We start from the raw sequence: 13,679 nt of genomic DNA, 5'->3' as shown, positions 1-13,679 counted from the left end.
GAGAAAAAAAAATTATTCATTGCAGTACTCTTGGTAAGAATTTATTTGAGACAATTGATTGTGCAGCTGAATCTCTTTCTTTGCCCTACACCCTGTGCAGTCATCCTGGGGTTTTCACACAGTGGTCCTTTTTCCATAATTAAAGAATCCCAGTATGAGGGAATAACCCACAGCAAACTACAGAGGAACTTACATGTGCAACAGGTGCTGTTTTTCTAGACAGTCCATTGGAAAGGTATGTAGGTGTTTATTTGTTCGAGTTTTTTGTTTGAGTTTTTTTATGAGAGGAGAGACCAGACGAGGAAGAATAAATAAATAAATGTCTGTTTGGATATGGTGATTCTTTACCAGTTCTTTTGGAGAATTTAGGGAAGAGAAAGCAGTCTTGGAGTGACATCATTCTTACGTGAAGAGGAATATGAGGCCAGCCCTATAACCAGAACTCTTCAGTGAGCAATTTTATAAAGCTATCTGTATTGAAACTAGTTTGGTTCCATCCTTCCTCAGCCATGGTCAGCTGCAGCCATTTTGCCACACACTGGCTGTTTGGGTGACACAATTACTTGACAGTGTTTCTGTGTGGTGAGTATTGGAATGATGGACTGAGTTGCTGTGTTCTCTTTATGTTGCTTTGTCTTTGGCAGTAAAATCCTGGCAAAGCAATTATCTTTTCTCTTTCCTTCCTGCAGATCGAGCTGCTTTGTTTGTCATGGCACAAGGGAGGAATAGGAGAGTTCATGGGCACCTCTGCCTGTGTTGGAGTAATTTTTCTGAAATGGCCTCTTGTATGAGACATCTCTGATGTGCTAATTGATGTGCTTAATTGGATACATGAAGAATGGAATAGGAAGGTGAAACTGAAAATGTAGCTAGGTTGGGGTGCATCTGAAAAAAAAAGGAACAGCACATGAATGCATGCATGGGTTTAGAGACATGTGCATCTGTACCTGTGGATGTACTGAGATGGGAAGATTTTTATGCTACAGGGCTGAACAAATGAACACATTTGTATGGACTTCTAAATCAGGATGTCAAAATTATTCTTATTAAAAGATAGCTGAAATATACTAAATGAAGTACTCTAAATATTAACTTATTTTTGTTTTTTAAATTGTTTTGTTCTAATGTGTTCTTTAGTGAGGGCGTACTCAGATTTCCTTCAGTACCAGTTAAGGCAATTAATTAAAGGCAGTTAATATTTTTTTATAAAAGAGAAGAAATATAATTTTGAAAAAAATCTACTAGTGCTAAAATTCATTTTCCTTAGATCAAATTAAAACTTTTTTCCCATCTATTTAAAACCATTTCTGCAATTTTTGTCAATATTTCTGTTTAAATGGGGTGTTTTCCCATTTTCTTTTAGCTGCCAGTCTAGATAATGCTTTTCAGTAAAGCCAGAGGATAATACTTTTTATACATACAATTTCAGGTTTCATTTCAGTGGAAAACCTGAGACTGTCAAAGAGTTGTTTGGAGGCATTGTTTGGGTTTTCTTCCTTCCCCAATATAAGTCTCATAATAAAAGTAAGGGAGTGGTAGAAGGACACTAAGTCTCTTTTTTTTCTCTTAGTGATATGATATGTAGCCTCTGAAAATTATTATTGCTAGGCAGGGATTTTTGGACTGTGAAATTATAAAGTATCTTAGATATGGATTTAGGCACTGAAAATTCCTGTTTTCCAGAAAAGGCCTGACCAATAATAGCCATGCTGATAAAAATAAGTCATGCAGTCTGAGCTGGATGCCCAGAAGGACTCTGTAAATGCCAGAGCCTGGCTAGAGAAAAAGAAAGTCTGGATGTCAGAAAGCTGACTCCAACTAACTTGGCTGCCACCTGGGTGAAGGATAGGCTTTACAAGGAATTTAGTCTCTTGAGGATGTGGATCAATGCTAAAGTGACTAAACAAAATGAGTGTTTAACTCAAATTAATTTCAGCTGAGTTTCTGCATCTGCCTTGCTGTGAAATGTTCTAACAAGACATTTAAATACCTTTAAAAATTCAGTCCCATTTCTCTTTTGGAAAAAGAACTTTGGTCCTAAGTAAGTTACCCATGTAATTGGCAGTTAGTATTTCATCTGGCCTTATTCACTTACTAAAGACAAGAGAAGTGTGAGTGTTTTGGGTCACTGTTTTTATTTTTTCTCATTCTTGCCATGGCTCAGCACTTAAGTTATGTCTGCAGTGAAAAAGCCAAATAAAACTTTTTTTATTCATATGGGCTAAGCCAGAATTCCCACCTGGGTAAATATGACTGTAAAAGTGAGACAAATAGAGCTGTGCTGTTATCAGAATGTGTTCAGTCATGACATGCTCCTGATATTTAAGTTAAAACTACACTCAGATTACAAAATAAGATGCTGTCTCTTGACTTTATTTTAACATGATCTAGCTAGACTTAACTCATTCTGTTTATCAATTGCTCAATTTTTCCAATGTAATCCAAACCCTTACTTTAACGAGATCTTTGACTATATTAGCATTTAGCTGATCACATATTTCTCATATTGTGTGAGGACCAATCGATACATCATATTGTTTCACTATGGTGAGGGGTTATGAATCTTTTCCTAATGAAGTCAGTTATTGATTTTGCTGAAGATAAGATTGAGACCTATGAAGCACTTGGATATTGCTTTTATCTGAGTCTTTGGGGTTTGTTTCATTTTGCATTTGGTTTTACTGACTGCCTGTTTTGCAACTGTCATCCAATCCTGTCCAGTCCTGTGGCTGGTGAGGACAGGGCAAATGTCTCAAACATCCTATCAGATTAAAATAATCACTAGAGATGCCTCTTTCTCTCCATTGATTATAAAGACAGAGTGGTCTCCTGGCAACAGATAAGTTACTTTTAGCAGAATTTGCCTATGAACCCAAATTTTACAATAGTTTTGAAGATCAAGTAGACACATCTCCACTGGTATTACAAGTGACTTTTTTTTTTTTTTTTTTTTTTTTTTTTTTTTTTTTTTTACTGAGGTTACAGCTGGGGTCAAGGAAGGACACCTTGCATCTAAAATTACACTAAACATCTCTGCCTAGTAAATGCATACATCTCCTTGTAGCCATGAAAATTAAGTTTCAAAGTACTGCTTTGAGCCCGCCCACTAACACCAGAAGGATTTTATGGGATTTTAATGGATAAAGTAACAATCTGATCAGTAATCTGTGGGGAAGTGGATAATTCTCCTTTCAGTCTGGTGTATATCCAAGATCCATATTTTGCCTCACTTGGGAGCTTTGGCAGATAGCATACATGAAGCCAGACCCACACATTTCTGAATCTAAAGCCCCCTCAGATGCCTTTCTACATGTCTGGTGCCATTTGAGATGATACTGGAGTATCTCTGCAGCTCCAGGAAGGATGCAAGTCTTCTGTCTGTCATGTCCTGGCATCTCTTAACCCCAAGTACCTATGTCTGATACTTGCTGCCTTTTCAAATTATAATAAGTTCCCATCCAGAACCCCTAAGTTCTCAATGAGGTGAATCCCTGAAAAAATAAATCCCATCTTCAGAACAAAATCAACCTTCCTTCTGTAAGGAAGCCAGTCAGTTGACATGCATCCTCCACCTCAAATCAACAAGAGTGTAGAGGAGGCAGAACTTGACCTCTTTGTGGTCCACCTTCTCATGCCATTGTCTGTTGTTCTCACCTACTCAAAGTTGAACCCAAGCAAGAGCAGTTTCAAGTAATCTGCTGCATTGCTGTTTTTTCACAGACACAAAGGAGGTGTTTTTCTGTTTTATTTTTCGGAAGGCAACACTTTGTAAAAGACTTGAGCAAAGTCTGAGACCTTGTGAGTGCTATTTCAAAGCTTTCATGCAGTTTTTTAATGCCTACTTATCAAACAAGCCAAGTGATACAATTACACCCCTGTCAAACCAAGGGCCTTATCCAGAGTCTTCAGAGGTTGGTGGGAGGCCTCTTGCTTGACTACAGTTAGAGTTGCACCATGCCCTTGAAGTTTTTGGGGGTTCCCTTCACAGGTTACTATCACAGCTTCAAAGCATGATTTTTTTTCTCTTGGGTTCTGCAGTTTGCTGCACTTTCCTTCCCAGTGGAAAGTTCTTCATGTCCTGTTTTGGTGTGGGCGGCCCCCTCCTGCCTGCTACTTTTGTACATGAGACTTCTAAACACATTCTTCTTTTGGGTCTGAAGCAGCTTTTTTCTTTTATTGTTTATTTAAAGACATGCATATAGAGAGTTGGAATATTTCAGTGTATTTGTACTTACTTTTGTGATCTTTTGCACTAAGTTACTCTGACAAAAACTAAAATTGGAAAAAAGCACACTTTCTGGTGAACTCTTGTAATTTGTAAGCTTGTTGTTTGTTGTTTGTAATGTGCTGAGTCTACAAGCCAAGCTAAGGAAGGATTAAGGCAACAGTTTGTGTTGACAGTGTCACTCCATACCTAGTTCACCTCTGCTTTCTTCATCCCTCCTTTTTCTTTAACATGTGGAACTATCATATTGCTGGTAGGAGTCAGAGGAGCTTGTTTCACAATTGAAATTAAGATTATGATTTTTCTCCTGGCAGTCATAGAAACTAAAATGTCATCTGGGTGTCTCCCAGAAGGGAGACTGCCCTTCATCGTGGAAATGTAGTCACCTAGAGCTGATGATCTCTAAGGGAAAAGAGTTCATTACACTTCAAATTACCATTGTGACGGAGCAGGGAAGGAGGCAAAAGCTCTTGGAAAATGTTTACTGTTTGAAGCTATGCATGGTAACCATCAGGTGGATATGAGGCTCTCAGGTATCTTTCAGTGGTTCGAAGGAATTGCTACTTAGTCTGCCAAAACATAGTCCTAGTTTTCCTGTGATCTGTAAGGTATCAGAGACATGCTTCAGATATGGGCGAGGATTTCAAAGCTCTGGCTGATACGAGATTTGAATCTCCCCAGTTAGATCACTGGAAATCTCCTGGATAACCCAAAGGAGAATTGGGGATTGTTTCCCTCAAATAATCATAACATTAATCGAATGTTGGGTACAACAGGTGATCCAAAGAATGGTGTTTTCTTAGAGACTTTCCACTCCCTTGTTGAGGATGCTTGTGGCAGCTTTTTTATAGTCTACTGACTGCTGTTCACATTGCAACACCACTTACTTTTTGAAATGCTAGTCATAACTCTCTTCACAAATTTCATTCGCATAGCCCTAAATAGAGACCATTTGGAATTAATTCTGTATGGGAAATTATTTACTCATTTTTGCATACCCTTTACAGCTCCTTCTTGCTTTCTTTAGGCACGCCCTTTTCTGATCTGTTTTGTCATTGCCGCCAATGCAGCACCCATGTTGTCAAGAAAGAAGAAGGATTGTTTCTTAGGTAAAGCTTAGATACAGCCAGTCACAGCCTCACTTTCCATTCACAGCACAGTGGAATTGAAGTTTCAGGAGCTTAGGAGAGCAAACAGGTGTATTTTTTTTTTTTTTTTATTCAGACATCCAGACATAAAAATCTCTACTCTGTGATTTTTGCAAATGAAATCTGTAACAAGACCATTATATCTAAATGATAGAGAGAACCTTAACATTGTTGTACCTCACCTGCTTTGAAACCCCCTTTGTGAAAGAAACAGAGACAGCTTCAGACCTGGTTGTAATCCTGTTTAGGTCAATGCAGATACATCACAGATGAATTTAGCCTCATATTGCTCTTGCTTTGATGGTCTCCTGCAAACTGAAGCTGACATACATGAATCCAAGTCAGGACCTTGTATTTGTCATCCCTTACTTCTGTCAATGACAGTTGCATTCACTGAAATTGTGCTGTTTCAGAACTGTGTCATCAAAACTATGGATAAAATTTGGGAAAAGGCAATGAACTTCAGCTCCAGAAAGCCTGTGATATGGCTCGAGTCACCTTCAGGAGTTTCTAAAAATTTGTGTTTGGAGAAGGTTGGTCTGTGGGTGGTGTCTTGTCAACCAACTCAGGAGCTTGCCCACTAACACTGGAAGGATTTTATGGGATTTTAATGGATAAAGGCACTCTAAAAAATAAAAAATAAAGGGCAAAATGACAGCTGCGATTAAGTATTTGTAATAATAAAAAATTGGTTCTTTCTACTGATGAGCCCTTCATCATTCATTTTACTTTGTTCTACTCAGATTGTATTAAATAAATCTCTCAGAGCTCTGTTCATTTTATTAGCAAAGCAAAAAAAAAAAAAAAGAATTTTTTTAATAGTTCGTCCAAGGGTAAAGCAAGAGTCTCTCAGTTACAGTAAAAAGCAAAATGGAGATTTAGATTATTCCCCTTTCACTATCTGGTTTTCTAAAGAGAATTCCACAGGACGTTGCCTCAGTCTAAGTCTGTTTTGTAGACAATGTAACATGTCTTAATACCCTGTTAAGGGATTGAAAAAATTTAGCCTTAGCTTCTTTCGTTTTCTATGGTTACTGTTGTACAGAAGAAAGACTTAAACTGTAAGTAATGTATATTTAATAAAAAGAGACTTTTTGTATGATTTTGTGTCGAAGACAAATGCCTCCTCTTGTGTTTTTATTTTATCTTCTAGCTGAACGAACATTAAAGTGCTGATTTTGGGAAAACGAATTTTCAGGTTGTTTACATGTTAACTCTAAGCCAACACAGCTCACTGGATGATACTATTGATTTATTGATTTCAGCTATGGATAAAAGTTAATGTCAGAGGAAATGTGGTCATCATCCACATCCCTGACATAACTCATTAATGCTGGTGGGTTGACTAAAAATTGTGTCTGCAGATACACCTTGGTTCTGGTTAGGGAACCTGCCCAGTCACAGCCCTGTAGCTCTGTACCCTCACCTACAGGTGTGCACACACGTTCTGCCATGCAGAAACATCCAGTGTTTCTATTTCTGCCATGGGTTCCCTCACAACAGCTGCTCTTCTTGCAGTCACAGGAATCACTTTCACACACTGCTGCCTTCACACATGTCCCTAGCATGATAAAGACGTTGCTCAGTCTCAGGGATTCTGTCTCGGCTTTAGGTGTTTAGTCTGACTATTTTTTCCCCTTCTTTGGAAGATGAACAAATGAATCTCTTAGTCTCTTTTGAAAATCACAGTGTTTCATATTATCAACCAAGAACCAGTAAACACTGACTTAGAAAATAGCACATCTTGGGAAGAACAGGTAGGAGGATTCTTTTTCAAGAGTTTCACATGCTTGGATCTGCTGCAATTTTCACCGTAAACTTCTAGTACTTACATGCTGTGTGTTTCAGTCAGCCAAAGATTTTCGTATTAACAAGGGGTGATGTGGGTCCCTTCATGTTAGGAATTTATCTGTGAGTTTTGTTTTTCCCTTTCATTTCTGGACAGCCTGGCACCCAGAAGGCAGGGTTAACACAGTGTCGTGGTTTGAAAGCAAAACGAGTGAGAGGCTCCAAGTCAGAAATACAATTTAATGAGAAGAAAGGTAAAAAAGTAAAATAAAACAAAATAAATGCAATCATACAAAAGACCACTGACAGAGTCAGAATACAACCTGAGCAGGATGGTGGAAACAGTCCAGATGAGGTGCTCTTCCTGAAGCAGTGATCCCGTAGAAAGGTCTGGGAGCTCTGCTCCTCTGGGAATCCAGTGGGTAAGGGCTGCTTGAACTGTCCCAAATCCCAGATTCTATCCAGGTGAGAATGCTTGGCTCCTCCCCCTGGGCAGAGCATCTCACAATTGGATGATGAGTTGTGATGTGGGTCCTTGATGGCCCATTAAACAGAGATAACTCCTGTGGGGAGTTACCTGTGAGTCATGGGCAAGGCACTGATGGGCCATTAACAGAAGACAGCCCAAAGAAAGGGGGCCTGGGAAGACACTGTCCCACTTGGTTTAACAGTTCATGAAGATGGTGATAGAGTAAATACTTTGTGCACATCCTACACTACAACCCAGGACACATAGGTTTGTAGTCCTGCCTGGAGCTGGGCTATCTGGCAGGACAGCTTCGCAGTACCTGCTCTGGAGTTCTACAGGCAGTAGAGCACAGCCCCCTTCTCCTGGGGCTGATCCAGGCATCCCAGTCCACAACCAAAGCCTTCCTACCCAACAAAACCCTCCTGGTGTCCCCTTGTCCCTGGTGGCTGCAGGAGGTGGAGTTAGGTATCATTTCTCTTAGATAAAACCTCAAGTAACAATTAATTACACACCAAATTGCTTGACTCGGGGAAAAAAAAAGGCAAGACAGAACTATATAAATCTTTCAGACTTTCTTCATAGCTAATATAGTGGGAGCAGTAACCTTACAAAGGTTTGTAAGGACAGTATAATTTCCTAGAATTTTATCTTTAATCCAGACCTTGGAAATTAAGTTTGCATGGTTTACAGTCTGGAAATGTCAATGTTAATTGACTTTCATTTTTCTGAGTGGAGAGAGAAAAACTGGTTGTTTTTTTTTCTTTAACCTTAAGTGGGTGTTTTAGTCACTCCCATGATTTTGGGGTGATTTGGGCTTTTTTGGTTTGTTTTTTTTTTATGTGTTATGCTTCTTTCTTCCTGAGTAAGAACACAATGAGTTAAAGATATTATTCAGAAGTTACATTAAATAATTGCTCTGGTTTGTTTTTTTTTTATGTGTTATGCTTCTTTCTTCCTGAGTAAGAACACAATGAGTTAAAGATATTATTCAGAAGTTACATTAAATAATTGCTCTGGTGTAATGGAAATGCATATATCTATTTGGCAGACTGACAAAACTTCATTTATTGCAGTTTATGGCTAGTTAGCAATGTCTGGAAGAGGGGACAAGATATCATTGTGGGTTGTGGTCAAATCTCCTTATTCCTCAGCTCTCCTGCTGAGTTCTCCTGCTCTCCTTTTCTATAATCAGGCAGAACTAAGGAGGGAAAAAAGCCTCTTTTTCCACTTCCACAAGTAGCAGGTGTTTTATGTTAAAGCTTTGTTCCTCCAACCAAAGGCCCATGGGCAGATGTATACAGGCAAATACCATTAAGTGAACACTGCTGTGAAGGAAAGGCAGGAGCCCTGCTGGAGTCAGCTGTGGCACTTTGCTTTTTCCCCACAGTGTAAGTACTAGGCAGCTGCAGTCAGTGCTTATTTTTCTATACCTGTGTGCCTCCAAGTAATCATAAAAAGCAGACATACAAGGTCATATTTTTCTTCCAAACCCCCATGCTGGTGATGTCTGTATCTACCTCTTCTTAGCTTGAGATCATTTCTCTTCCTTTCTCAAAGCCTAAATTAAATACCCTCTGCCTCAGTTTAAGCCTATTACAGCTTGTCCTATTGCCAAAGCAATGGGAAGACCAGCTCAATCCCTTCCTGCCATGCAGCAGCCCTTTTCCTGTTGACTATCTTAACTATCTGTTTAGACACTCTTCTCTAACAAAATGCTTTCAGACCTCTGGAGTGATGAGGGCCAAATTACTCTGCAAACCAAAACACAGATGAGGCATAAATAATATGATTTAAGAGTCTGCCACAAATGCTCATGCATCAGAAAGGAGCTGCCTGGCACACACATCAGCTCTGTTTCCTATTACTACTGGTGCCCAGGATGGAGAAGCACCTCAGCCCCAAATGGTTTAGTAAAAACCTTCCTTTATTAGTTCACCCCATCTTCCTAAAAGGCTGCAAGCTCTTGTCAAGAAAGAAATCTGCTTTCAGCTGGGAGGGACTTTTAGAAACTGACAGGGAAGAGATGATGCTAGGGTTCTGTTTCCCCCAGCAACACTGCCAGGGGTCCAGTCAATATTGCAATAATTACTGCGGGAGGAAAGGATTTTTTTATTTTTTTCCAGAGCAGACTGTTGTGCAGGATCCTTACAATGTGATCTAGAGGCTCCTCAACACCATCAAGGTAATGAAGCTGCAGACTAAAAGGAGAGTCCAAAGGGAATTCATGTATCTGTTGGGGCAGATGATGGTCTTGGGATCTGAAACAAAACATATCACTTTGAGATACTACTGTGAAAAAAAAGACAATCAGTCATTCCTCAAGACCAATACTGGTTTATATGTGCATATACAAATACATATATTCACCCACCCACCCAATATTTATACATACACCAGATAAAATACTTACACCTACATGTACCTATGTATGGAGTATATCTATATATATATATATATATTTATATGTCTAAGCCCTCTCTGGCATACATTTCCACTTCTCAGCTATTGAAAAAAAAAAAAAAAAAAAACAAACCAACACCAACCCAAGAAAACCCTTGATTACTATTTCCTTGGAATAAATTCCTTCCTTTAAAGCAGAAGCACTTGAGTTTGCTAAGGCAAAAGAAGTTTGCACTGCTTTTTGCCTGTTATCCCATGTGATATTTAACATCCTAAATCCCACTTGTTGACTGGCACAAAATACCCACAAGGCTCATGCATTTGGGACAAGGCTCAAGGGCTGAGCTGCTGGCTGCAGGTGCAACGAGGTGAAGGGAAATATTGGCTCTGCTTTGAATCTCAGTGACACGTGGGGTTAGTGTGGTGTGTGTCTGACAGAATTGAAACTTATTCTTTTGATGGGGATACTGAAGAAAATTAGTGAATGTGTTATGATCCATTAAAAGCTACAGGAGATAATAAGCCACAAAATGGCCAATATATATAATAACCATGGTGCTTTCAAAAAAGTCTCCTTTACATTTGCTTCAGCCCCTGCCTTTCCTGTGCCTCTCATGACCCTAGCATGGCTGCTGCCTACTGATGAGATTACATTTTGATGCTATTAAAATAAATAATAAAAAACAATATTTAATATTTCCTTCCATTATGAGAGATTGGTGTTAAAAACAAAACAAAAAACCTGATGATCTTACAGGAAAAGACCAGACATCTTAAGGAAGAGAAGAATCAAATTGCAACTTCATTACAAAACTGTCTCTTAAAAAGTTTTTTAGAGCTTTGTGAAGATTTTTCATTGAGTGGGAACTCCATGAAAAAGATAATGGAAATGCTCTCCAAAGAAGAGCAGCAGCAGCAGCTCTCTGAAACAAGATCTGCAAAACAGGTTCCTGCTGCCTTTGGGGCTGGCAGGTCCATCAGGAAGACAGCTTTTTGCAGATAGGGGAATTGTGTTTGAAAGGGAGCCTAACTGGAGGAGAGATGCAGAAGCTCGAGGGGCTCCTGAATTCAGCATTTTGGTGATTTTGAGGGCCAAGGGGTCTCCCCAGTGCTGTGGGCACTGCTGTTCCACCCCAGCAATGGCAGGTCTGGGTCTGGGGAGTGCCTACAGAAAATACTTCCCTGGGTGGGAAATGGAAAACATTCACAACAGCACTACATGTATGCAACAAGGAAGTGATTTCTGCATCTGAAGCCATCTTCTAAATGGATTTTCTGGCTAAGGATTATGTTTCAGGCCCAGTCTAGCAATGTATTCATATAAACTAAACAGCAGAGGGGTTTGCTACCCTTGTAAGGAATTAATTAGATGTAAATTTGCATTTGATTTGACAGTGCTCTCATAATATGCTAAAATCTTTGTAAAAGATTTGTGAATATTTTAAAGACTTTTATGCTTCTGGAGTCCAAATCTCCATGTTATTTTCTTATGTATTGGTATTCGCCATCTTATGTGAAAAACTGACATTGTCTGCTAGTTTCAGACTAGAGTTTCCATTATTGAATGTCTCTTTGTTTCTTTCTTAGACTAGTACATGAAAAAGTCTCTAGAGAAATACTATGAAGAGCTAATTTGTCATAACCAAAATACAAAGATACAACAAGCTCGCCCTTGCCTTCAAACATAAACTACCTTGCATACACTATGGAAAGAGATCCAGAACCAAGATTAAAAATATTATTCATCCACAAAATTTGGAGCAGAGGAACTTTCCAGCTATGTTAAGAAGAGCTTAAATTTAAAGTTCCAGTATTACACTAATTCAATCCATTTGGGGAGGGTCAGTGGGCAGGAACCACACAAACATTTAATTCACTTCCATGGACTTTTGGATGCTTAGCACCACAAAAGAGCCTGAGGCAGAATATGCAAAACCAGTAGTGTCATTATCAGTGTTACTTTGCAGGTTTAACACCATGCATAATTGAAGAAAAAAAAAAAAAAAAAGCTTTCACAGCTAGAAGATCATATCACATATATTTTGAGTCCTGTTCTCATACTCATGCACTTTGTCTGCTACTTTCTCACTCAGAATACCTGACTGAGATTCCAAACACAAACCTGCAGCATGTGTAAGGACCCATAAGGATGGACACCCTGGTGAGGACTAGAAAGGATTTATGTCTGTTGAGAAGGTAACAGAGAGATGCTAATGCTTACTGAGCATAGATAAAAAAGACAGGAACAGAATCCTTCTAATGATGAAACAGAAACTGGTGCCTGTCTAAGTGAGACATTGTCCTCTACTTGAAAATTTACATGAATGTGAGGCTGAAATCTGTCATGATTGATTGGCAAGGGCAGGATTCAGCTTCATGGTGAATAACGTAATTTTGGGGTTCAATTTACTTCCTTAAAACACAGACCTAATGGCATTTTCACTATGCAACAAAAACGTATGGTTGGCAGACATGATGGAGGACTTCATGTGAAATACCAGAATACTAGATAAAGAAGAAGCAGTGTAGCCAAAAATGTCCATAACACCACCAGATGCCAGTATTTCGGCAACCAGATTTCACCCTCAACTTCCTTGTCAATACAGCAATGCTGACATCCTGCTTTGCAGGCTGAGTCCCCCACAAACAATGTGGATCTGCAACAAGTGTGTCCATGTAAGATGTGCACACAGACACACACACAGAGCATGCAGACTGCCAACTGAAATACAACACACCTTAGCACCCTTTCAAAACATGCAGAACTTTGCATTACAAGTTCCCATTTTAATCCCATTTTAATGAAATCTCTATTTTTTCACACACAGGCACAAAATCCAGTGAATTCACAAGTGTGCAAGATAAACCTCTGACTTCATGGACAGCATGAAATCTGGATGAAATTTCCTTTTGTATTTTCAGGGGAAGAGGTTGCAAAGGAAAGAAAATAGCCTTCCTGCTAAGCATCTGCACCTTATAGACAAAAAAACAAATTTCAAAGAGGTTCTGCCAGAAGGCAGATTTCTCAGAAGTGTGGCAATACAGGAGCAGTTTGGGTTTAAAGAGACACTGAACTAAAAATAATCAGCATAATTTAAAAAAAATATTGAACAGCTGTTTTTCTCAGCTAACGTTCACCATATACAAGCTGCAGCTTTTGACATTCAGGTGAAATGGTGAAGCAGACTGCTTTTCACAAATCTTACATCTAGGATGTCAGGACACTGATATTTCAATTCAAAACTGTCCCCTGCCTTCCCACTCCACCCCATTGCTGCTCAGGAGCCTTTAAGCAGTTCATCAGTACCTGAATCAAAGTCCCTTGCTCCTTGGAAGATCAGCAGGAATTTCTTGAGTTACATCAATAGGTCAAAACTATCTTCTGAGTAAGTCAGAAGGGATCATACTTCTCCCATTTCTATTGTTCCAGCAGTTTTCTATCATTACCTAGAATTGTCAAACAGTCCATGTCCTCTCTTTCAGTATCATTACATTTTTATAGCTTACCTCCATTAAAAGTTCTTAACAACTTCTTTTTGAGAGACCTTATATTTGATATTTTACTTTACATGGCTTATGTTCCAGTTTGTGTGTGTATTTTGGTGGGTTTTATTCCTTTAGCTATAAATAACCTCTATTACTAAATATG

Source organism: Zosterops lateralis (assembly GCF_965231275.1).
Source record: "Zosterops lateralis genome assembly, chromosome: 7".
In the NCBI taxonomy this organism is placed as follows: Eukaryota; Metazoa; Chordata; class Aves; order Passeriformes; family Zosteropidae; genus Zosterops; species Zosterops lateralis.
The sequence above is the reverse complement of the archived record's forward strand: the minus strand, read 5'-3'. Positions refer to the sequence as shown.